Genomic DNA, 27,025 nt, shown 5'->3' on the forward strand with positions numbered 1-27,025 from the left:
GAGATTATTCCCTTAGATGGGTCTGGAGCCGCTGAGCAGGCATCAGCTTCTGAGGGTGTATTCAGACCTAAACAATTATATATTAAACCGACTTCAAGTACAAAGACTAAAACATCTTTAAAGGCAAAGAAACAAGTTCACCAGCCACTAGGACAGGCCTCTATGCCCAAAAAACAGATGCTCAAAATGGCCGAAGACTTAATCACCTTGATCAGGGGTTCCCATCCCCCTCCTGATAAGAGGCCTAGGCAAGAGACAGACTATGAATCTTCAGATCAGGTTTCCATTTCTTCTGATTCCTCTTCTGATCAGGAATGTTCTCTTCCCCCCTATGAGGATTCTGATGCTGAAGAATCTGTTCCTTCAGCTTCTCCTCCTGAGGACTACTGTTTTGGGGAAACCTTGCATACCATGAGGGAGCCCTTCAACTGGGAGAGCCAAGATTTTTCAGAATCTAAGAAAAGGCTCAGAGACTTCCTTTTACTTCATCAGCACAGGCCTCTAGCTATTCCACCTGTGTTGGACATTATAGATGATGTGTTCTCAGAGTCTAGTCTTGACCCCTAACTCTTTACCTCCAGCACCTGTTAACCCGGACAGATACTACAGGATCCCTGACTCTCATAAATTCCTTTTCAAAAACCCTACTGCAGACCCAGAAACTATTTCTCAGGGTCCAAAAGGGGTCAAGGCTTCTACTGCAAAAAACCCTAACCCCTCTGACAGGGATTCTAGGGCACTGGATAGATGGGGAAAAAAGATTTACACATCTGCTACTTTGGCTATAAGGGCCTTAAATTGCCAGTTTGATATGCTCAAATATCAGAAATATATCATGACACTGCTTAAACAGAAAATGATGGCAAATTTTGAATGTGCAGAAAACAAAGAAATGCAGGATTTATTGCATGCAGCTGAACAAGTTGGAAAGCATACTTTGCAATGTGGGTTTGATTCTCTGGAGGCTCCTGCAAGGGCACTGTTACGGGTTCCGTTATTAGGAGGCATGCTTGGTTAAAGGAACAAAATCTGCCTGACCATGTTAAAGCAAAATTATTAGATGCTCCTTTACAACATGATACCTTGTTTGGTGTTAAGGCAGAAGAGGTGTTAAAGAAAGTGGAGGGCAAAGCTAAATCTATGGAAATGGTCAAGGATTTCTTGCAGGTACAGCCACCTAACTTTAGCAGACACTGGCCTACAAAGAATTGGTCCTTTTCAGTCTCAGGCAGACCTCAAAGGGGCAGATCCAGACGCCCTAGAGACAGATCACAGCCGCAAGGATCCTGCAGGTCTAAGCAGTGGAGTGCTTCTACCTCAAAAGGTGGAGAAGACAAAGCACCATCATACAGGAAACTGTCCCAATGACTTCCCCCTGCCTGCACCAAGCACTTATCTTCTGGCAGCACCCTTAGGGGGGAAACTAGCACTTTTTTCTCAAAATTGGCACATTATATCCCAGGACAAATGGGTTCTAGACATAGTGTCACAAGACTTCAAGTTTCATTTCCATACCCTGCCAAGAGCCAACGGTTGGCCAGACCTGCCAAAATTCAATGGGCAGAGGCTCAAAAACAAGTTGCAGCTCTCATGGACATGAGGGCTATTCAAAAAGTGCCACAGCAAGAGCAGGGACAAGGATTTTACTCAAGACTGCTCTTGGTACCCAGAAAGGACAAAGCATGGAGGCCAATACTGGACCTATATATTCTAAACACTTTCTTGGATATACCGAAATTCAAGATGTTGGTCTTACAGCAGCTTCTGCCCATGCTGGGCAGCAAGGCTTGGCTCGTGACTTCAGACCTAAAAGAGGCATACCTGCATGTCCCAATCAGACAATCATGCAGAAGATACCTCAGATTCAAGGCTGGCTCAAAGTATTACCAATTCTCTGCACTGCCCTTTGGCTTATCTACTGCGCCCAGGGTTTTCACAAAGTGCCTGGCACCAGTAATTGCTTACTGCAGACAAAGAGGAATACAGATATATCCTTACTTGGACGACTGCCTCATACAAGCATAGAACAAACACATTCTACTACAGCATCTGACGTTTGTGATAAGACTCTTAACATGCCTAGGGTACACAGTCACCAAAAAGAAATCAAAACTAGTACCCTCTCAAGAGATAATATTCCTGGGTGCAAGCTTAAATACAACTGCCCAGATGGCTTATCTCACTCCAGACAAACAAAGGCAACTGACTACCTATTTCAAGGAAATGGCAACAAAGGCCCAGTTATCTGCAAGAAAAATTCTGCAGGCTTTGGGCTTCATGGCATCCTGCATCTTACTAATTCCATATGCAAGACTGCATATGAGGAAAATTCAATGGTACCTAAAAAGTGTCTGGACACAATATTGCCACAGTCTGGAAACAGTGATTACTCTCATTCCCTGCCTGCAACAGGAGTTTCGATGGTGGGCAAAGGCTTGTCATCAAAACAAGGGACAGCCATTCTCACTACCCCCAGCCAGGCAGAGCCTAACAACGGATGCTTCAGATTATGCTTGGGGGGCACACATGGCAGGAAGAGGCATTCAGGACACCTGGTCCACAAACCAAAAGCATCTACATATCAATCAAAAAGAGATGCTTGCTGTTCAAAATGCCCTGACAGCCTTCAAGGACCTACTTCATCCGGGACAACTACTGATGAAGGCAGACAACACCACGGTCATGTGGTACATAAACAAGCAGGGGGGCACTCATTCTTATACCCTGTGCAGACAAGCCATGGCTTTATGGGACACAACATTGACTTACCAAGTTCATCTGCAGGCACATTTCCTGCCAGGAAAGGAAAACACTCTGGCAGACGAACTAAGCAGAAACCTCATGGATCCCCATGAGTGGCACCTGGATCCACAAGTCTTCAGCATGATAACAAAGAAATGGGGATGCCTGGACATAGATCTATTTGCCTCCCAAACAATCAACTAAAAAGATTCTGCACAAGGACTTATCACAGACAAGCTTGGAAAGAGGACACCTTATCTTTCAAGTGGACAAACCTATCAGTACATGCCTTTCCTCCACTACCTCTCCTCCCCAAGGTACTACTAAAAGTCAGGCAGGAGAAACCAAAAATGATTCTGATTGCCCCAGACTGGCCACGCCAGTACTGGTGGCCGATCTTAAGGAGCGTGTCCCAGTGCCCAGCCTGGACCTTACCTCAAATACCTCATCTACTGTCCCAGCAAAACAATCAGATTCTGCACAGCCAACTCAGGACCGTAAACCTGGCAGCATGGCGGATAATGTAGCCATACAAACCACACCTTTCAGTAAAGCTGTGATGGATGTCATTTTAGAAGCCAGAAGGCCTAGTACTAGAAAATCCTATGCTGGAAATGGAAGAGATTTTGCGCTTGGAACCAAGCTCAAGGAACTGATACAGCTATCCCAAATATTCCTCAGATTTTGCAATACTTAACTGAGATGCTGGACAAAGGCCTATCTTTTTCATCAGTTAAAATCCATGCCACTGCCATTTCGGCTCATTACAATACAGAGCCACCACTCTTTTCTCATCCTTTATTAAGGCAGTACCTCAGAGGAGCCAAAAACTTAAGGCCTCCAAGGAGAATGCCAATACCTGCATGGGACCTCACTTATGTCTTGGAAAAACTCACCTTACCTAGGTTCATAGGTTTATACTAGGCTATCTGCCCTAAGGCATTTATAAGCCTAGCCCAAATTATTGTGGCTTACGCCACCCCTTATATGAAAAAATACTGTGCCCATTAGTTTGTTGTGCCTCTGTCCAGCAGTTTGAGCCAGCTGCTACTGTGGATATAAAGTTCTTATCTTGGGAAACAGCTATGCTCTTAGCAGTAACTTCTGCAAGACGAGTTTCAGAGCTACAGGCTCTCATGGCTGTGGAACCGTTTATCATTTTTTATCCAGACAGGGTCTCTCTGAGAACAAACCCTACATGTATGCCTAAGGGGGTATCCATTGTAGCCCTTAACCAAACAATTAATTTGCCAACTTTTTATCCAAATCCACAGAACAAGGGGGAGAAAATTCTGCATTCTTTGGACGTACACAGACAACTTAGATTCTACTTGGACAAAACGAAAGTTTTCAGAAAGACAGAACAGTTACTAGTGGCATATGCCACAGTATCACAAGGAAAGGCTATCTCCAAGAAGACTATTTCAAAGTGGATAGGTCACTGCATTCGTTTCTGCTACTCACAGCATGGCAAGCCAGTGCCTAAGGGCATTAGGCCACATTCAACCAGAGCTGAAGCCACTTCTGCGGCCTTTCTTAGGGGAGTACCAAACAAAGACATTTTAGAGGTTGCTACTTGGAGTTCAGTGCATACTTTTACAAAACATTACAATCTGCCTCTTTACTCTAAATCCAGGGCAGGCTTTGTCACTGCAGTTCTGCAGGGCCTCATAGCCGCTCCTAATGCTGTTTAGTTCCAGCCCCCAACCATAGCTTTGGGACTCAACCCAAATGTAATGACTACAACAGTGAAACACGAAGAACATAGTACAGTTGTGTACACTTACCATAAAAGTAGATGTTCAAGTGTATTCACTGTTGCAGTCCAGGTTACCCTCCCGCCATCCCCCTTATTTTTGCTGGAACATATCTTTACTTCTCTAATCTATACAACCTAGGTGGTGTATTTACTTATAGATGAAGATAAAGCTTATTTTGGTGCATGTATGTTTTATTTACATAATTTTAGCCTACCCTTTTCGGGGCACCTGACATCTTGGGCAAGAAAAACTGAATAAAATGGCGTTGGCTGCATCTTTTATACCCCTGACGACCTGACGTTAAGGAAGAGGCGACAGCAGCTGACGCATGACCCAAGACTTTAGAATTCAGGCCGACTGAGGGCAACCTGCCAGCAGGAAAACCCAAATGTAATGACTGCAACAGTGAATACACTTGAACATCTACATTTATGGTAAGTGTACACAACTGTACTTTTATTTGACAGCCTACTTCAAACTACTGGCCCCAAAGACCCAACTATCTGCAGAGAAAATACTGCAAGCCCTGGGGTTCATGGCCTCTTGCATTCTACTAATTCCATATACAAGATTGCATATGAGGAAACTACAATGGTATCTTAAAAGCCTATGGTGCCAACATTCTCAGGACCTGGAATCAAGTGATTCCTATAATTCCTTGTATAAAGACAGAGTTCCTTTGGTGGGCAGAGGCATGCCACCACAACAAGGGACTGTCTTTCAACTCTACCCCCTGCCGACCAAACCCTAACAACAGGCACATTAGACTATGCATAAGGGGGCTCTCTTGGCAGGTCAGTGCATTTAGGGCAAATGGAACCCGAGTCAAATACACCTGCATATCAATCAAAAAGAAATGTCAGCTGTACCAAATTCTATGACAGCCTTCAAGGACCACATTCTTCCAAGACAATTATTGGTAAAGACGGACAACACCACTGTTATGTAGTACATAAACAAGCAGGGGGGAACCCATTCATACACTCTCTGCAGACTAGCCATGGCTCTGTGAAACACAGCCTTGAGCTACCAAGTGCACCTACAAGCTCAATTTCTGCCAGGCAAGCTAAATACACTGGCAGATGACCTAAGCAGAAATCTCATGGACCCACACGAGTGGAAATTGAAACCAAAGATATTCAACATTTTGAAAAACAAATTGGGGAGCCCAGAGATAGACTTGTTTGCCTCCCCTCAAAACTACTAATTGGACAAATTCTGCACAAGGACTCCCCACAGACATGCTTGGAAAGTGGATGCCCTGTCCTTCACCTGGGAAAGCCTCTCAGTTTATGCCTTTCCCCCTCTGCCTGTCCTCTCAAACGTTCTACTAAAGATCAAACAAGACAAACCAAGGACAATACTCATTGCACCAGACTGGCCCAGCCAACACTGGTACCCCCTCTTGCGCAGTATGTCACTGCTGGAACTATGGCAACTGCCTCAGACCCCTTTTTGACTGTCCCAGCAGGAGGGTCCGATTCTGCACCCCCAGCTTCAAACCCTGAACCTGGCAGCCTGGCTAAATACCTGAGTTCTCCTGTACCATCCCTCAGCAAGCAAGTGCTGGATGTCATCCTGGAAGCAAGGAGGCCTAGTTCTAGAAAATCCTATGCTGAAAAGTGGAAAAGATTCTGTTCCTGGAGCCAGACTCAGGGGATGAGCACAACAGTTTACCGCATATCCTTCAATACTTAACAGAGATGCTTCACAAGGGCCTTTCCTTCTCTTCTATTAAAATTCATGCCTCAGCCATTTCAGTACATTATAATACTGAGCCACCCCTCTTCTCTCACCCCCAGCTGAAACAATTCCTTAGAGGGGCCAAAAATTTAAGACCACCCAGGAGAGCCCCTACTCCAGCCTGGGACCTTAACTTTGTATTGGAAAAGCTCACTCTACCTCCTTTTGAGCCAGCTGCAACTGCAGAGTTGAAATTCCTTTCTTGAAAAACAGCCTTCCTTCTAGCCATCACTTCAGCAAGAAGGGTGTCTGAATTACAAGCCCTCATGGCAGTGGACCCCTTCATCATCTTCATGCGGACAAAGTGTCCCTCAGGACCAACCCTTCCTTTATGCCCAAGGTGGTATCTAGTGTGGCCTTTAATCAGTCCATTCATTTGCCAACCTTCTTTTCTATTCCACAGAACAAAGGAGAACGAATACTGCACTCCTTGGATATGCACAGACAACTTAGATTTTATTTGGACAGGACTAAGCCTCTCAGGAAATCTGAACTGCTGCTAGTTGCCTTTGCTGCAGGGGCAGAGGGAAGGCCATTTCCGAGCTAACCATTTCTAAGTGGATAGGCCATTGCATTAATTTCTGCTATAAGCACCATGGAAAACCTACCCCACAGGGGATAAGACCCCATTCCACCAGGGCTGCATCTATTTCTACAGCCTTTCTCAGAAGTGTTCCTACCTACCAGGGACATCCTAGAAGCTGCTAACTGGAGTTCTGTACATACCTTCACCAAGCATTACCACTTGCCGATTTTTTCTAAATCCAGAGCTGGTTTTGCCACTGCAGTCTTGCAGGGCCTAGTAGCTGGTCCTAATGAATCTACCCAAATGTAATGACTGCAACAGTGAAACACGAAGAACATAGTACAGTTGTGTACACTTACCATAAATGTAGATGTTTGAGTGTATTCACTGTTGCAGTCCTGGTTAGCCCCCCCCCCCCCCCCCTCCAGCCCACTGACTTCTATTGACTATACCGCTCTTCTTGTTTACTATATTTAAGCTTTCTGCTGTATTTGCTTTTTATTGGAGGTGTAACCTTGTATATGATTGCTTCCCATTATGGGGGCACCTGACATCTGGGGCAAGAAAAACTGATGTAATGGTGTAGGCTGCATGCATTATACCCCTGACTACCTAACGTCATGGAAGATGAGACAGCAACCGACGCAGGACCCAAGACTTTGATAATCAGGCCAACTGAGGGCTACTGCAAGCAGATAACCCAAATGTGATGACTGCAGCAGTGAGTACACTCGAACGTCTACATTTATGGTAAGTGTACACAACTGCACTTTCCCAAAGAATTCCCAGACGCTCCTCCAAACCAAAGGCCAGAAGTAGAAAAGCAAATGTTGTCTCTGATGTTCTTCATCTCACATTGCTGCAGTCATGACTTATGGGTAGTCCGCTGTCCTCGGTCGGCCCGAATACCAAAGTATTAGGCTGACGTCGGTCATGGGCGCTCAGATGTGACGTCAGAGCGTCAAGGTATTAAAGCGCATGACCGACGTCATTTCCTCAGTCTTTTTTGCCGCATGGTCCGAAGCAGAAGCAGCCTTTGCAAGTGCCGTTCGGCGTTCTGAAATTTTCGTATTCTGAGTTTCAGACCGAAACCAAGTTGGGCTAAGTACCCGCTAGAATATTTTGTTTTTCTTGCCTCAGTTATTTCCGGATGTCAGAAAAAGTGAATAATTGTATTTCTTGTGGGAAACAGATACCGCATAGGGATTACCACTCTCTTTGTATTCCTTGTTTGGGACCTGAGCACGACGTAGTAGGGTGTCGCTTTTGTGCTAGATTTAATAAGCGCACCATTAAACGTCGGTTGGATTGTGCTAGGCTTGTCTTCGGTAAGCGGTGTAATTACAATATGCCGTCGGATCCTCCGACGCCCGCTACCACGAAGAAGCGCAAAGATAAATCTTTGAAGTCCAAGCAGGATGACTCGTCCGTTCCGGACGCCGGTTCTTTAGACACTATGGTGGATTTGGTTGAACCGGCCGAGGTTTCAACTGAGTCTCAGGGGGAGATGTTGGTTTTGCAAGATGTGGCCTCTCAGGAGTCAGGTCAGGCTGAGGGGGCCTCTCAGGTTGTTGTTCTCCCTTCTTTACCTAAGGTGGTTAGGCCTTCTCCTTCTGTCTCTAAGGTACCTTCCAAAGGCAGGCCTGGTTTGCCTGCCGCAGGTGTCAGTCCTGGTTCTGCAGGTTCTGTGCCTAAAAAACACATGCTTAAAATGGCAGAAGATTTAATTACTTTAATCAGGGGTTCTATGCCCCTCTGATAAGAGGCCTAGGGTGGAGCCAGAAATAGAAAGTTTGGAACAGGCTTCAGATTACTCAGAGTCTTCGGCTGAAGACATTCAGGATTTCCCTCCTTATTCTGATTCTGACGCAGAGGATTCCACTCCTCCTGCTTCTCCTCCAGAGGATTTTTCTTTTTCAGAAACCCTGCATTCTATGAGGGAGCATTTTAAATGGGAAGGTCAGGATTACTCAGATTCCCGGAAGAGGCTTAGGGAATTTTTGTTTTTACCACAGCATAGGCCTTTGGCTATACCTCCTGTTTTGGATGTTGTTCAAGACGTTTTCTCTGAGGCTTCCCTTAATCCAGATTCTTTGCCTCCTGCTCCAGTTAAGCCGGATAGGTATTACAGGGTGCCTGAGGCTCATAAATATCTGTATAAGAGTCCTAGGGCCGACCCAGAAACTATTAGCCAGGGACCTAAGGGTGTCGGGGCTTCTGTTGTAAAGAATCCAGTTCCTATGGATAAGGATGCTAGAGCTTTGGATAGGTGGGGTAAGAAAGTGTATACCTCTTCCACTTTAGCAATGAGGGCTTTGAATTGCCAGTTTCATATGTTGAAGTACCAGAATTTTCTCCTTACTCAGTTAAAATCTAAAGTGGATGCTTTGGCAGAGGGCATAGAGTGTAAGGAATTACAGGATTTGGTACATGCCTCTGATCAGGTGGGTAAGCATGCTTTGCAGTGTGGTTTTGATGCTTTACAGGCTTCTTCCAGGGTGGCTGCCACTGGTTCAGTTATTCGCAGGCACTCCTGGCTTAAGGATCAGAATTTGTCAGAGCATGTTAAAGCTAGGATTTTAGATACTCCTTTGCAGTCTGAAGTTTTGTTTGGTTCTCCTGTGGAGTCTGTCTTGAAGAAAATGGAAGGCAAGGCTAAGTCTATGCAGACTGTTAAAGATTTTTTGCAGGTGCAGCCCCCTAAGTTTAGCAGGAACTGGCCTGCTAAGGGTTGGACTTACCCTTCTTCTGATACGCAGTCTAGGGGTAGATCTAGACGTGGTAGGGGCAGAGCTCAGAGTTCTTTCAGGTCTAGACCGTGGAGTTCACCAGCACAATCTGCAGGTGAGGGCAGGGGCCAGTCCTTTCGTAAACAGGCACAATGACCTGCATTTCCAGCTGCCAGATCCTTCCTGTCTGGCAGCTCCTTTGGGAGGAAAGTTGGCACTCTTCAAGCAAAATTGGTTTCTAGTCAACCAGGACAAATGGGTGTTGGACATTATAGACCGAGGCTACAAGTTTTATTTCCACACATTGCCTCCCTTCAAAGGCATGCCAGATGTTCCTCCTCAGCAAAGGGTAGAGGCTCACAAACAGATTTCTTTACTTCTTCAAATGGGGGCTATACAGCAGGTCCCTCTGTCAGAAGTGGGCCTCGGATTTTACTCTCGCCTATTTCTTGTACCAAAGAAAGGAAACACTTGGAGGCCAATTTTGGATTTATCTATCCTCAACACATATCTGGACATTCCAAAATTCAAAATGTTGACGTTACAACAACTTCTGCCTCTGTTGGGCAAAGATCACTGGATGGTAACTCTGGATTTCAAAGAGGCTTATCTTCATGTTCCTATCAGGCCCAGTTGCAGGAGATTCCTGCGTTTTCAGGCTGGGACTTTACATTATCGGTTCTCTGCATTGCCCTTTGGCTTATCTACTGCGCCCAGGGTATTCACAAAAGTTCTGGCTCCAGTGATAGCCTTCTTCAGGTTAAGAGGAATACAAATTTATCCTTATTTGGACGATTGCCTGATTCTTGCTCAAGACAAGCACGAGCTTCTTCACCACCTACAGTATGTTATGACAGTGTTAAGGTGCCTAGGGTATTCTGTGAACGAAACAAAGTCCAGTCTAGTACCGTCTCAGGAAATGTGCTTTCTGGGTGTGAGACTGAATACAGCTTCTCAGATGGCTTTTTTGACCCCGAACAAGCAAAAGAATCTTTCACTTTACTTCCATCAACTGTCTCTACGGTCCAGGCTGGCTGCAAGGACAGTCCTTCAAGCCTTGGGGTTCATGGCATCTTGTATTCTGGTGCTTCCTAATGCCAAACTGCATATGAGGAAGCTACAATGGTATCTCAAAAATGTTTGGACACAGCACTGCCAAGATCTGGACACTGTCATTCAGATAATACCTTGCATTCAAAAGGAATTTTTGTGGTGGGCTCAGGAATGTCACCTAAACAAGGGACTCTCTGTGACCCGACCAGAGGCGAGTCAGATTTTAACGACGGATGCCTCGGACAAGGCTTGGGGAGCACACCTCAATGGAAAATGGGTTCAAGACACGTGGCCTGCCAGACTTCAACGTTTACATATCAACCTGAAGGAAATGTTAGCAGTCCAGTTTGCATTGATGGCTTTCAAGGATTTACTTCTCCCAGGGCAGGTGTTGATTCAAACAGACAACACTACTGTCATGTGGTACATCAACAAGCAAGGGGAACCCATTCGCACCTCTTTGCAGGCAAGCTATGATTTTGTGGGAGACTGCTCTCAGTTTGCAACTCTCTCTTCAAGCAAGGTTTCTGCCAGGAGCACAGAACTCCTTAGCAGATGTTTTGAGCAGACGGATAGTGGATCCTCACAAGTGGAAATTGGATCCTCATGTATTTCGACAGTTGACAATGATATGGGGGACTCCAGACATAGATCTGTTCGCTTCTCCACTAAATTTCCAGGTGCCAAAGTTTTGCACAAAGATGTTTCATCCCACAGCTTGGAAAGTGGATGCTCTATCATTCAGTTGGAGCAATCTTCACGTCTATGCCTTTCCGCCTCTGCCTCTACTTCCAAAGGTTCTCTTGAAGGTCAGACAAGACAAGCCCTCCGTGATTCTAATAGCTCCAGACTGGCCTCGACAGCACTGGTGTACCCTCTGCTGAGGAGTTTAGTACGGGAAACTCCTTACCCTTTGCCTTTGATTCCACACCTTTTGACTCAGGAGGGCAATCATTTCCTCAATGTCAAGATTCAGTCCCTGCATCTAACAGCCTGGCTTATTCTGTTTTAGAACCTGGAGGGTCGCAGCTTCCTCAACAAGTTTTGAATGTTATTTTGGAGGCCAGGAGGCCTAGTACAAGGAGAGTTTATGCTGATAAATGGAGGAGATTTTTTATTTGGAGCAAAGCAAAGAGCTTTGATGTTTCTAGGCCTGATTTGAGTGTTTCTCTTCAATATCTTGCAGAATTATTGGACAAGGGTTTGTCTTTCTCCTCTATAAAAGTTCATGCTGCAGCCATTTCTGCTCACTATGACTGTGACCCACCATTGTTCTCTCATCCTTTGTTTAAGCAATTCCTTAGAGGGGCAAAGAAAATAAGACGCCCGCCAGAGCTCCTACTCCTGCCTGGGATCTCAATTTTGTGTTGGAAAAACTTACTTTACCTCCTTTTGAACCTGCAGCTACAGCTGAGTTAAAGTTTTTGTCTTGGAAGACTGCTTTTTTGTTGGCCATTACGTCTGCTAGAAGGGTTTCTGAATTACAGGCTCTAATGGCAGTTGAACCCTTCCTAATTTTTCATAAGGACAGGGTATCTCTGCGTACTAACCCTACTTTTATGCCTAAAGTGGTTTAAAATGTGGCCTTGAACCAATCTATTCATTTGCCTACTTTTTATGCAGATCCCCAAAATAAAGGGGAGAAAATTTTGCACACTTTGGATATTCACAGGCAGTTGTGTTATTATTTGAGCAAGACTAAAGGGTTCAGACAGTCTCAGCAGTTGTTTTTCTTTTGCTTTGGGTTCCCAGGGGAAACCTGTTTCAAAACAAACTATTTCTAAGTGGATTGGCCTTTGTATTGCTTTTTGTTATTCTCATCATGGTAAGGAGATTCCAGCTGGAATCAGGCCTCACTCCACTAGGGCTACTGCCACTTCTACTGCTTTTTTAAGGGGGGTAGCTATTAAAGATATTTTGGAAGCAGCTACTTGGAGTTCAGTGCACACTTTTTCTAAGCATTACCATCTTCCTCTTTATTCCAAATCTAGGGCTGGATTTGCCACTGCAGTCTTACAGGGCATTTTGGCAGCTCCCAATGCTTTCTGATTTTGCCAGCCTCCCTTTACCTCTGCTTTGGGATTCTACCCATAAGTTATGACTGCAGCAATGTGAGATGAAGAACATAGTACAGATGTTCTTCATTGCCCTGACTGGTATAGTCCGTCCCAGTCGCCCGAATACCAGAGTACTGGCGTCGGTCATGGCGCCTTAGACTGACGCCACTAACGCGCATGACCGACGTCATTTCCTCAGTCTTTTGCCGCATGGTCCGATGCAGAAGCAATTTTGCGAGTGCAGGTTGGCGTTCTGAGATTTTCGAAACCGGAGTTTCAGACCCGAGTACAGAGTTGGCGCTAGAACATTTTGGTTTTTCTTGCCTCAGTATATTACGGATGTCAGAAAAGTGAATAACTGTATTTCTTGTGGGAAGCAGATACCGCATAGGGATTATCATACATTGTGTATACCTTGTTTAGGGCCTGAGCACGACGTTGTTGGTTGCCGCCTTGTGCTAGATTTAATAAGCGCACTATCATCTAAGAAGCGCAAGGACAAAACAGTGAAGTCTAGGGTGAGGAACCGCAGTCCCGGACCGGTTTTTTAGAAGGCTCAGGGGAGCCAGAGGTTTTGCCAGGAGTCTCTATGGAGTCTCAGGCAGATGCTTTACTGTTACAGGATGTGCCCTCTCAGGAAGTAGGCCAGGCTGAGGGGCTTCTCAGGTAACTGTTCTTCCCTCTCTTCCCAAGGTTAGGGCCTCCTCCTTCCTCTGTTTCAGCTCTTTAGAGGAAGGCCAAGTTCAGCTTCTGTAGGGCTTCTCCTAGCATTTCGGGCTCTGTGCCTAAGAAACATATGCTTAAAATGGCTGAAGATTTGATTACTCTGATTAGAGGTTCTATGCCCCCACCTGATAAGAGGCCTAGGGTGGAACGGAGTTTGATAGTTTTGAACAGTGTTCACAGGCTTCAGAGTCTTCTGTGGAAGACTTGCAAGAGTTTCCTGCTTATTCTGATTCTGATGTGGATGATTCCACTCCTTCAGCTTCTCCTCCTGAGGATTTTTCATTTTCAGAGACTCTTCACTCCATGAGGGAGCACTTTAAATGGGAAGGCCAAGATTACTCTGACTCCAGAAAAGGCTTAGGAATTCTTTGTTTTGCCTCAGCATAGGCCCTTAGCTATTCCTCCTGTGTTGAATGTGGTGGAGGATGTTTTTGCAGAGGCTTCTCTGAACCCTGATTCCTTGCCTCCTGCTCCTGTTAAGCCTGATAGGTATTATAGGGTGCCCGAAGCTCATAAGTATTTGTTTAAGAGTCCCAGGGCGGACCCAGAAACTGTTTCTCAGGGGCCTAAAGGTGTTAAAGCTTCTGTTGTTAAAAATCCTGTACCCTCTGATAAAGAGGCAAGGGCTTTGGATAGGTGGGGTAAGAAGTGGATGCTTTGGCGGAAGGTATTGAGTGTAAAGAATTGCTGGATTTGGTTCATGTGTCTGAACAAGTGGGTAAGCATTCTTTGCAGTGTGGTTTTGATGCTGTTCAGGCCTCCTCGAGGGTGGCTGCTACTAGTTCTGTTCTTCGCAGACATGCATGGTTGAAGGATCAGAATTTAGCTGAGCATGTTAAGACCAGGATTTTGGATGCTCCTTTACAGTCTGATGTGTTGTTTGGACCACCTGTGGAAGCTGTTTTAAAGAAAATGGAGGACAAAGCTAAGTCTATGCAGACTGTTAAAGATTTTTTGCAGGTGCAGCCTCAAGTTTAGTAGAAATTGGCCTGCTAAGGGTGGACATATCCTGCTTATGGTTCCCAGTCTAGGGGATCTAGACGTGTAGGGGCAGGGCTCAAGGTTCGTTTAGGCCTAGATCAGACAGTTCACCTGCTCAGACTTCTGGTGAGGGCAGGGTCAGTCCTTGCAGAACCAATGACCTGCCTTTTTCAGCTGCCAGTGGACTCTCGCCTGGCAGCTCCTTTGGGAGGAAGATTGTCTCTTTTCAAAGAAAATTGGGATTTAATCACTCAAGACAGATGGGTGCTGGATATCATTCATCACGGGTACAGATTTTATTTCCACACAATGCCCCTTTCAAAGGCATGCCAGATGTTCCTCCTCCACAAAGAAAAGAGGCTCTCAAGCAAGTTTCTCAGTTACTCCAGATAGGGGCTATTCAGCCAGTCCCTGTGTCAGAAAGGGGCTTCGATTTTATTCTCGCCTGTTCCTAGTACCAAAGAAGGGGAACACGTGGAGACCAATTTTGGATTTATCTATCCTCAACACTTATCTGGACATTCCCAAGTTCAAGATGTTGACGTTACAGCAACTGTTACCTCTGCTGGGCAAGGATCACTGGATGGTAACTTTGGATCTCAAGGAAGCTTACCTTCATGTGCCCATAAGGCTAAGTTGCAGAAAGTATCGGTTTCGAACTGGAGATTTTCATTATCAGTTCTCTGCATTGCCCTTTGGCTTATCTACAGCCCAGAGTATTCACAAAGGTTCTGGCTCCAGTGATAGCTTCAGGCTTCAAGGCATTCAAATTTATCCTTACTTGGACGACTGCCTGATTCTGGCTCAAGAAAAAGAACACCTTCTACAGCATCTGGAATATGTCATAGCAGTGCTAAGATGCCTAGGGTATTCTGTGAACGAAATAAAGTCCAGTCTAGTACCCTCTCAAGACATGTGCTTTCTGGGTGTGAGACTGAATACAGCAGCCCAGATGGCCTTTTTAACCCCGGACAAACAAAAGAGTCTGTCACTTTACTTCCATCAACTATCTCATCAGTCCGTGCTGACTGCAAGGACAGTCCTTCAAGCATTAGGGTTCATGGCATCTTGTATTCTGGGTGCTTCCAATGCCAAACTGCATATGAGGAAGCTGCAATGGTATCTCAAAATGTATGGACACAGCACTGCCAAGATTTGGACACTGTCATTCAAATAATACCTTGCCTTCAAAAGGAATTCTTGTGGTGGGCTCAGGAATGTCACCTAAACAGGGACTCTGAGTCAGTCAGATTTTAACAGATGCCTCGGACACTGCTTGGGAGCTCATCTAAATGGAAAGTGGATACAAGACAAGTGGCCTGCCAGACTACAGCATCTACATATCAACATGAAGGAGATGTTAGCAGTCCAGTTTGCATTGATGGCGTTCAGAGTTACTTCTTCCAGGGCAGGTGTTGATTCTGACAGACAACACAACTGTCATGTGGTACATCAACAAGCAAGGGGAACACATTCTTATCCTCTATGCAGGCAAGCAATGATTTTATGGGAGATCGTTAAGCCTGCAACTGACTCTTCAGGCAAGGTTTCTGCCAGGAGCACAGAACTCCTAGCAGATGTATTAAGCAGACAAATCATGGATCCCCATTCAGTGGAAACTGGATCTTCATGTATTTCAGAAATTGACAGTGTCATGGGGAACTCCAGACATAGATCTGTTCGCTTCTCCACTAAACCACCAGCTGCCAAAGTATTGCACAAAGGGGTTTCATCACACAGCTTGGAAAGTGGATGCTCTGTCTTTCAGTTGGAAAACCTTCATGTCTATGCTTTTCCACCTCTACCTCTTCTTCCAAAGGTATTACTAAAGGTCAGACAGGACAGGCCAAGGATGATTTTGATAGCTCCAGATTGGCCTCGGCAACACTGGTACCCACTTCTAAGGAGTCTTGTAAAGGAACCTCCATGGCCTTTACCTCTGATTCCTCATCTGTTATCTCAGAAGGACGGTCATCTGCTCAATGTCAAGCTCCAATCTCTCCATCTCACAGCTTGGCATATTCTGTGTTGAAACATGGAAGGTCTCAGCTTCCTCAACAAGTTTTAAATGTGATTATGGAAGCTAGAAGGCCTAGTACTAGGAGAGTGTGAAAAATGGAAGAGATTTTTATTTTGGTGTACAGCAAAGATTTGGAGATTTCAGAGCCTAATTTGAGTGTGGCTCTTCAATATCTTACTGAGTTATTGGACAAAGGTTTGTCTTTCTCTTCCATAAAGATTCATGCGGCAGCAATTTCAGCTCACTATGATTGTGACCCACCTTTGTTTTCATCCTTTGTTCAAGCAGTTTCTTAGAGGGGCAAAGAATATAAGACCCCAGAGCTCCTACTCCTGCTTGGGATCTCAATTTTGTGTTGGAAAACTTACTCTACAACCTTTTGAGCCGGCAGCTACTGCTGAATTGAAATTTTGTCATGGAAGACAGCTTTTCTGTTGGCTATTACTTCAAGAAGGGTGTCTGAATTGCAGGCCCTTATGGCAGTAGAGCCCTTTTTGATTTTCCATAAGGACAGGGTATCATTACGTACTAATCCTTCCTTTATGCCTAAGGTGGTTTCTAGTGTGGCTTTAAACCAAACTATTCATTTGCCTACGTTTTTGCAGATCCTCAAAATAAAGGGGAAAAGATTTTGCACACTTTAGATGTACACAGGCAATTATGCTATTATTTGAGCAGGACTAAAGATTTTAGGCAGTCTCAGCAGTTACTTGTTTCTTTTTGTTTTAAGTTCACAGGGCAAACCTGTGTCAAAACAAACTATTTCTAGGTGGATTGGCTTTTGCATTGCATTTTGTTATTCCCATCATGGCAAAGAGGTTCCAGCTGGGATTAGGCCTCATTCCACTAGGGCTACTGCCACTTCAACAGCATTTCTAAGGGGTGGCAACTAAGGATATTCTGGAAGCAGCTACTTGGAGTTCAGTGCATACTTTCTAGGCATTATCACCTGCCTATATACTCTAAGTCTAGAGCTGGTTTTGCCACAGCTGTTTTACAAGGCATGTTGTCAGCTCCTGCTACTTTATAATTTGCCAGCCTCCCTTACCTCTGCTTTGGGATTCTACCCAATAGTCAGGACTGCAGCAAGGGAACGAAGAACATAGTACAGTTTTGTACCTACCATAAATGTAGATGTTGAGGATTCCTTCTGTGTTTCAGGGTGGTTGTGTAGGTGCCTTTACATGCTTATATTTTTATATATATTACTGTATATATTGTACATGTTTCTTGGTGCAGGTTGTTTTGGGACTTGTCTTTTGGGTCTTCAGAAAGCCATGACCCGGCAGCAACTACTCTGGTATTTCGGCCGACTGGGGCGGACTATACCAATAGTCAGGACTGCAGCAAGGGAATCCTCGAACATCTACATTTATGGTAGGTACAAAACTGTACTTTTTGTACCTACCATAAATGTAGATGTTCGAAGATCCACATTGCTGCAGTCCAATTTACCCTCCCTCCATCCCCTCTGTAGTTTGGAGTGGTTACATGGTTGGTGTTGTAGCTGTTTTTTGTACATGGTTTTAGGGAGTTATTCTATTTTTGGGCTGTTGCCTTTATTTTTAGGGCCTTCTGACATCTGGGGCAAGAAAAGACTGAGGAAATGACGTCGGTCATGCGCTTTAATACCTTGACGCTCTGACGTCAGATCTGAGCGCCCATGACCGACGTCAGCCTAATACTTTGGTATTCGGGCCGACCGAGGACAGCGGACTACCCATAAGTTATGACTGCAGCAATGTGGATCTTCGAACATCTACATTTATGGTAGGTACAAAACTGTACTTTTCATCTGGGAGCAATAGAATCAGTTCCTGCTCAGCAGGTAGGCCAGGGTTTCTATCCCAGACTTTTCCTAGTTCCAAAAAAAAAGAAGGCACCTGGCATCCTATCCTAGATCTATCCATTCTGAACTCTTTCTTGGTAATTCCAAAGTTCAGAATGCTCACTCTGCATCAGTTGCTGCCAATATTAGAAAAGGATTCCTGGCTGGTGACTTTTGAAGCTTATCTGCACATCCCTATCTGGGAAAATTGCAGGCAGTTCCTTTCTTTTCAGGGTGGGCAAGCAACATTATCAATTCTCTGCACTGCCCTTTGGCTTATCTACTGCTCCCAGAGTGCCTGGCTCCAGTCATTGCTTTTTGCAGGCAGAGGAAAATTAATATTTATCCATACTTGAACAATTGTCTAATTCAAGCAAATTCTCATGAACAGCTGTTAATGGATCTAGAATTTGTAGACTCCTCTCTCTTCCTTGGATTACACTCTCAACGAGGAAAAATCAAAAATGGTACCTTCCAGAGAGATACCATTCCTGGGATTAGTCTGAACACAGCCGCCCAGATGATACATATCACCCAGGAGAAGCAGACAACTCTTTCAGTTTACTTCAAGGACTTGGCAAGCCTGTCCCAGCTTACCTGCATGCTCTGGGATACATGGCCTCTTGCATTCTCATGATTCCATATGCAAGACTGCATATGAGGAAATTGCAATGGTACCTCAAGAACATTTGGTGTCAACACACACACAGGACCTGGATATGATGATTCCTCTGCTTCCATGTCTACAGACAAGAGTTTCTATGGTGGGCAACAGCCTGTCTACAAAACAAAGTCATGCCTTTTCGCCCACCTCCTGCCACTCGAGTTCTTACCACAGACGCATCGGACTACGCCTTGGGAGCTCACCTGGATAGCAGATGCATACAGGGACGTTGGAATGCCCAGCAGATGCACCTGCACCTGCACATAAATCTAAAGGAGTTGGTAGCGGTTCATCAGGCCTTACTAGCTTTCAAGCATCTTCTTTCTCCAGGAACCCTGCTTGTCAGAACAGACAACACCACAGTCATGTGGTACTTCAAGCAGGGAGGGACTCATTTTTACCCCCTGTGCAGGCAGAGCATGAATCTCTGGTCCATAGCAGCATCCCTGGGCCTGCATCTCCTAGTTCAGTTTCTTCTAGGAAGGCTCAGTGTTTTGGCAGACCAGTTGAGCAGACAAACCCTGGATCCTCACGAGTAGCAGCTGAACAGAGCAGTCTTTTACAGCATCATTCAGTGTTGGAGCACGCCTCCGGTGGATCTTTTCTCCTCCCCAGACAACCATCTTATACCTCATTTTTGCACCAGACAGCATAGCCTGGAAAGTGGATGCTCTGTCCTTCCCTTGAATGCTGCTGTCAGTTTATGCCTTCCCTCCTCTTCCCAGAGTATTATTGAAGATCAGGGACGAACGACCAAGGACTATTCTCATAGCTCCAGACTGGCCCAAACAGCACTAGTATCCACTGCTTTGCAGTCTCTCTCAGTTTCCTTCTTGGCATCTTCCTCTGAAGCCAGATCTTTTGGTTCAGGAAGGGGGAAGCATTCTACATCCTCATCTTCAGTCTCTCCATTTGGCAGCATGGCTCATTGTATAACTCCTTCCCTTTCTTCTTCCCTTTCCCAGTATGTGATTTACGTGCTGAGGGAGGCCAGGATGCCTAGCACTAGGAAGTCCTATACTGGCAAATGGGAAGGGTTCTCTCAATGGATGCAGGCTAGAGGGGAATCTTCTTCTCAGCCTACCCTTCCTCTGATTCTGGAATACCTGGCTGGTTTGCTACTCGAATTTCTTTTTCCTCTGTCAAGATCCATGCTTCAGCCATTTCTGCTCATTGTTCTTTTGAGCAACCCATTTTCTCTCATCCCCTGATGAAGATGTTTCTTAGAGGTGCTTGCAACTTAAAACCTCCCAGAAGGGCACCTACTCCAGCCTGGGATCTTAATTTTGTTCTAGAGAAACTCACTCTTCCTCCTTTTAAGCCATCTGCCACTGCAGATTTAAAGTTTCCCTCTTGCAGGACTGCCTTCATCTTGGCTGTAACTTCAGCAAGGAGGGTTTCGGAGCTGAAAGCTTTGATGGCTGTGGAGTCTTTTCTTATTTTCCATGCAGAGAAGGTATTTCTGAGAACCAACCCTTCCTTTATGCCTAAGGTGGTTGCTTGCCTGACTCATAATCAGTCCATACACCTTCTTACCATATCCTCGAAATAGAGGTGAAAGGATCCTACATTCTCTTGATGTGCACAGACAGCTCAAGTTTTACCTGGGCATTACTAAAGACCTTCATTAATCAGCACAGTTAGTTGTCAGTTTTGCCCCTGGAGCCCAGGGTAAGGCTATTTCTAAGCAAACCATTTCTAAATGGATTGTACATTGTATTACTTTTTGTTATTCCTTTCATGGCAAGGTTCCTCCTCAAGGGGTTAGGACCCACCCAACTAGAGCAGCTTCCCCTTCTGCAGCCTTTTTAAGGGGTGTCCCTACTAAAAACATTTTGGAGGCTGCCACATGGTCTTCTGTTCACACTTTCACAAAGCATTATAATTTGCCTTTGTTTTCCAGAGTCAGGGCAGGGTTTGCCACTGTTGTTCTGCAGGGCATTATCTCCAATCCTTGATGGTGTTGGTTCCTCCTCCATTTTTCTCTGGGCTTTGGTAATCAACGCATTTGTTAGTACTGCAACAATGAAACACGAACGTAGTATAGTTGTGTACACTTACCATAAATGTAGATGTTTGAGTGTGGTCACTGTTGCAGTCCTGGTTTCCCTCCTTCCCCCTTTTTGGTCCTCTCCTATTCTCTTTTCCTAAGGTACAGGCTAAATTTGGTATTATTTGCCAATGTTGCTTTTGGTTTAAGCCTTGTTTTCTGGGGGTTTCTGACTGTTATGGCAAGAAAGATTGAGGAATTGACATTGGCTGCCTCCCTTTGTATCAGACGTCCTTTACAACCGACGACAGCCGATATCATATTTACTTACCTTTGGTATTCTGGCCGATCAAGGGCTGCAGGGAGCCAGATAACCCACTGGTTAGGACTGCAACAGTGAATACACTCGAACAGCTACATTTATGGTAAGTGTACACATCTGTACTTTCCCCCTTCTGTTTTCACTAGCCAAGGGCAATCCCCACAAGTTACCCACAATGTGGACCTACTAACTCAGCAACAGGGATCCCTCCTGCACCCACAACTGTCTTTACGACAGCTAAGTCTGTGGGTGATCAACTTTTGATACATTTTAGACAGCACTACTCAGAAGACGTGCTCTCTGTCCTGAGGGAGGCCAGGAAACCAACAACTAGAAAAAACTACTTGTCTAAATGATAGAGATTCTTGAAAAGGTGTTCTCTGAGAATCAAGGACCCATTTCTAGCCGATCGTACCCTGGTCCTGAACTTTACGTGTGGACTTAAGGAGGGGACTAGCTTACTCTTATGTCAAAATCCATCTCTCAGCCACTTCTGCATGCTTGCCTTTACAGCCGCCTCTTCTCTCTAGACTTGATGTTAAACTTTTCCTGAGAGGGGTCTTGCACATCAGACCAACAAGAAAGCCCATTCCTCCAACCTGGGATTTCAAATTTGTGCTAGAAAAGTTTACTCTTCCCCCCTTTTGTGCTAGCCAGCACAGCTTCTCTTCAGATGTGCACATGGAAAACCATCCATTTAGTAGCCATTGCCTCTGCTAGAAGAGTGTCTGAATTACAGGCCCTGATGGCTTGCCCTCCGTACACCACCTTCCACAAGGACAGGGTTTCCCTATGCACTAACCCCTCCTTTATGCCCAAAGTAGTTAATAACTTTCCTTAAACCAGTCCATTCACCTACCCACCTTCTTCCCCTCTCCTACTAACTCCACGGAGAGGATTCTCCATTTCCTAGATGTACATACGCATCTGGGATTCTACTTTGACAAAACCAAGTCTTTCAGAGAATCTGACCAACTGTTTAGTTCCTTCCATCCCAGGGCCTTGAGGTAGGCAGTCTCCAAACAAGCTATTTCCTCCTGGATCAGAAAATCCATCCTTTTTTGCTACTCTTATAATCACAAACCATTACTCAAGGAGTGCGAGTGCATTCTACCAGAGGCATGGCTACGTCTAAGGTCTTCATGAAAGGACTGGTCACAGCTTCCATCATGGAGGCAGCCACCTGGTCCACAGTCCATACTTTCACCAAGCACTACAAGCTGGACCAGGTCTCTAAGGCCAGGGCAGGATTTGCCAGGGTAATCCTGCAAGGATTCCTAGAATCCTCCACATCGGCCATCTCCCAACATTCCTCTTAGCTGTGGTACTCTCCCACAGTATGAATACTGCAACATGGGAATAGAAGGACATAGAATAGTTGTGTAAAATCTTACCATAACCATAGATGTCATCTTCCTTGTTGTAGTTTTCCTCCCTTCCCCACCCCCACCTATCCCCCTAAATTCATTTTCACCTGTCTGTGGAGCTCCCTGGAACACCACCCAGACTATGGTCACAATGGCAAATAAATGGCACTTCACACTTGGACATCATTTGGCTCTTCTTACTATACTGTACAACTGGCCAGTCAGTTCTGAGGTCTGTACATGCAGACGTCACTTTTAATGCCCCTGGTTTATGGTCCTACGTGTGATGTCCCACGCACCTACAGCAACCAGGCTTAAGTGTTTGTATAGGAGCCGATTTTCGGGTTACCAGAAGCAGAGAATTCCACACTAAGAATCCTGCAACATGGTAGAGAGGGAACTGTATGGTTATGGTAAGATTTTACACAACTATTCTTTAACCATGGACTTGTCAGACAGTCTGAGTTAATTCAGGGTGTGTGAGGGTCTGTGTGACAGGTTGCACAGATGTTATTGTGAAGGAGACTGCAGCAGTGTTCTATCAAGGCCATAAAACAAAATTGCTAACCTGGAGTTCTGCACATTCTTTTATACAGGTCCGTAGTGACGTGCATAAACTCCTGGTGGGGTGTGACAGTGGTTAATGTATTTGACTCAGTGACGCAAGGTACAGGGTTTGATTCTCACCCTTGAGGGAAAATAGGCTCTGCTTAAAATGACCCCACAAGAGCAACTAGCCTAGCACTTGCCTATGAACCTAGGCTGGCTGGTAATAGCATCCATTCAAATTCAGGAGGCTTGTGTGACTTTTGGAGCATAAAGCATCTTTTCTCAGGACAGCATGCTGGCAGATGACTTAGAGAATCATTTAAAGAGAAGTGAATTGTAACAGGTGGGTGTTAGAATGCCTTTTTTGATCTGGTCCACAAATATAGTGTGCCAGAAGTACTTTTGCTGTAAGTGCAAACATTTCGCAGAACAGTGCTTTTTCCAAGGATTAGGACACCAGATGTCTTCTCCATTATATGTGCCAGACCCATTTCTCTGACTTTTCCTTCAGTTCCTCTTTTCCTTATAGTTATTCAAAAGATAATAGATGATAAGCAAGGTCAGGACGAACCTTTTTATGCTGCCTTACAAGATTAATTTCTTCCCCTAGAATACAGGTTTTCTCTTAACCTCATCCTGAATGCCGTAAGACTGGTTGTGAGGAGGATATAGCTTTCATTCCCTTCAGGCACATTTTGTCCCCCAAGAGGGCATGTTTCTGTGTTGAGAGGCTAAGAAACCTAATGCAAGGAAATTGTACCTAACTGCAGATTCTACAAGCACCCTAATGGTTATAGTAATCAGGCTTGATGTTAAGCTGTTTTTATAACAGCCAAACAACCCACTTATGTTGTACTGATGAGGTGAAAAAGGCCAAAACATACATGATTCCATCTAGTGGGGTTGGCTTCATTGCCTGAATGTGCATATGAAGACATTCAGAAGCTTTGTAGCTCAGACACTGGTATGACCTTAAAGGGTCCTTTGAAGAAATACCATGGCCTCCAGTACAGGAGGTTTAAGTGATTTGTTTTGCAGTTTTTCCTGGTCTGATGCAAAATGAGGGGCATTTTCCCAATCTGTTCCTATTTGATCTTGGTCTTAAACTACTCAAACTGTCTTGCTCATCATCTTCAGTGCATGTATGTGCTGTTTCAGCATGCCTGCCTTGAGGACCCCCCCATTCTGTTTTAAGTTAGCAGTTAAGTAGCTCTTCAAAGAGGTCCTGCACTTGAAGCCTCCAATGAAAACCGCTTCAACATGAGATTTCTTGTCTTAGAAAATCCAACTTCCTTCATTTGAACTGCTAGTTGCTGCTCCTCTTAAGTGTCTTATCACTACTTTAGGCATAAAGTGTAAAGTGCAAATCTGTTTTTGTGGAAAGGGACAAACGAGTCTCTGCACAAGGGACAGGCACTAAGTGACTGAGCTTTCCTGGAACTGGGCCATGTGCCTCCTTGTTCCCCCTCCCCCCATTCTTTAGTTCTGCGTCATAAAACAGAGTAGAAATAATTGTAGCATTCCCTTCATATGCATATGTAACTGAGATTTGTTCAAAATAAACAAGGAAAACAGACTAGTTATTTGTGCCATTTAGACAGCATGGGTGTGGGGTGTTCATGTTTGAGCAAGACATGTTTAAACTGGTAGCTTACCATGTTTCTTCTGCTGTTCACTCCATGGCAAGGCTATTCCCGGGCAAATAAAGTTGCATTCTGCTAGAGGCTCTGCAGCTTCCCCAATCCTGTCAGAGAAGTTAATATGCCTGTTTTGGAAGCAGCTACTTAGTCATTGGTTTATACTTTCTCAAAACAATAAAACCTGAATTTGCTCTTATGAGCAAGAGTTGTTTGCTACAGCTGTTTTAAGTGTGCTTTTGCAACTCAGTCCTCCAGTCCAGCTACTGCAAGGTTCGGCAGCCGTAAGTTTTCTGTGGAATCTACCACTTCTTCAGCGGTAGTGGACAGAGTGTAGTAGACCTGTGTTAAGAATTTATTGTAATTGTATATGGAGTATGCCCACTGAAGAAATTTCTCTCCCTCCACCCCTTTACCAGGATTGTCTTAGGATTGGGGGCGGGTGACAGTTCACTTTTGCAAAACCTTTTTGTGCTTTGTCTTCCTTTGCAATTGGTAATAACCAGGGCAAGAAAGAATGAAAGGTGTTAAGCATGGGTGTCCTTGTTTATATCTCTGATGTTCTGGTTTTGAGTGTCTGCCTAACCAGGTGGGGGAGATTGCAAAGCTCTGGAAGTCTGTTAGTGTGTGGCAGAAATCGCAAGTACTGGACATAGTGTAACGTCTTGTTATGGTAAGTAACTAACATGCCTATGCTTTCTACAAGCTTAAAAAGGAATGGGGAGGGAAGTTATTGTCAAGTCCTTAGGACTGTTTCAGAAATTGATGTGGCTGTGTTCGCTTTTGGGGGGGGCATGTGGAATAAATTTTTTTACATGGTTTTATTTGCAGCATAATTCTGTTGTATGCATTCTTTGTTTTGTAGCTTGTATGCTTTAAAATAACTTAGACTTTTTTAAATGTTTGTGTATGTTCATCTTTAGACTTAGCATTAATAATTTGTTTAATCTCAAGTTAAACCATTGTATGTTACTGTTACAGCATGAGTAGCACAAGCCTTGCTGCCGTCACAAAACCAAATGACATTAAAGTCCAGGATGCGCAAGATGGAAGACTGGTCTCAAATATGACTTTTCTTTACACCCACTATTGGGTTTTGTCCATAAGTGTGTAAGGGGCTGTTACCCTTTTTCAAGTCAGTGAATTACAAATATTCAAGACTGTTTATATATAGCTTGTGGTAATTGGACAGGTAAGCTAGCATTTTGAGGCTTCTCCAGGCACACACAGATACCATGTCTGTTGGGCTTGAACAGATAGCAGAATGTGGTTGAAACACAGATTAGTGTAGTTTAAGTCTTCCAGGAGAGAAACTGCCAAACCGCTGAGTACTGAGTGTACTTTGTTTTGATAAGATTTGCTAAGGTAAAGCAAGTCTTTACTTTCAGTTGACGAAATGCTGCTGCCCCTCCCAAATATGAATACAAGTAGCAAGCTAAACACTGGTATATTGAAATGTTTATCACTTGCTCATTTATAGAACTACTTGTAACATTGATTACATTGGCCTTACTATCTTTGCCTAAAAGGGGTACCTTCTTTATACTCTTACAGTAGTGTATTTTTTATGAACATATTGGATAAAAATTTGTCTACAGTTGACATTTCATAGTTTTCTGTCAGTAATTTCATGTCAAAAATCTGACATTTTTATAAGATGGTGCAGATATGTTGAGATGTTTCACTGTCTGTAGTGTGGGTTACTGAGTAGATTGCAAAATCAGGTCAAGTACTAGCAGTGATCATGTAATCACAGTTAATTAAAAATGTATGAAGTGCCAGTCCAGGGACCACTGTGCATCATTGCTGATGAATTGTATAATGTAGAAGTTGTGACTTCCTGCACTGATTAACTTTATGCATACAGAATAAGAGAGAACTGATGCATTTGTCTGAATTATAGTCTGTGAATTGAAATGAACAGTGGCATAAGAGCAGAGTAATGAGTTCTTAGATATGCTGTTAGATTGAAACTACACTGACTTCATTTTTCATTAGGACAGGCTTGATACAGGTACTTTGGTGATGCAATGTGTACAGATCCATCTTGTCATGTCTAGGGTGCTATACGTTACCACTAGATTTTCATATCTACATTTTTGTATATTCCAAAACATACAGTTTTTGCTTGCTGCGCTGTGTATTGGAACCTTTTTCCAGTTGTCTCACCCGTAGTAGGTTAATAGTTTTTATTCCATACCATTGGCATGGTTGTCTTGCAGCTAATTGTTTGACATATCCTGCCAGAATAATTTTTTTTTCCTGCATGTATGTTATGTAAGGTAGGTAGCAAAACCTGATTTATTTTGTTTGTCCTTTATTGCAGTATAT

The 27,025-nt window shown here is 44.4% G+C and overlaps 1 protein-coding gene across 2 annotated transcripts in view; it reads left to right on the top strand.

The window, feature by feature from the left end:
* PSPC1 (paraspeckle component 1) overlaps positions 1-27,025 on the top strand; it is a 1,021,476-nt gene that overhangs the window by 716,306 nt on the left and 278,145 nt on the right. The gene's annotated exons all lie outside the window — the stretch shown is intronic.

The sequence above is a fragment of the Protopterus annectens genome, chromosome 5.part1, assembly GCF_019279795.1.
Source record: "Protopterus annectens isolate FY-2018-M chromosome 5.part1, PAN1.0, whole genome shotgun sequence".
Classification (NCBI taxonomy): domain Eukaryota; kingdom Metazoa; phylum Chordata; order Ceratodontiformes; family Protopteridae; genus Protopterus; species Protopterus annectens.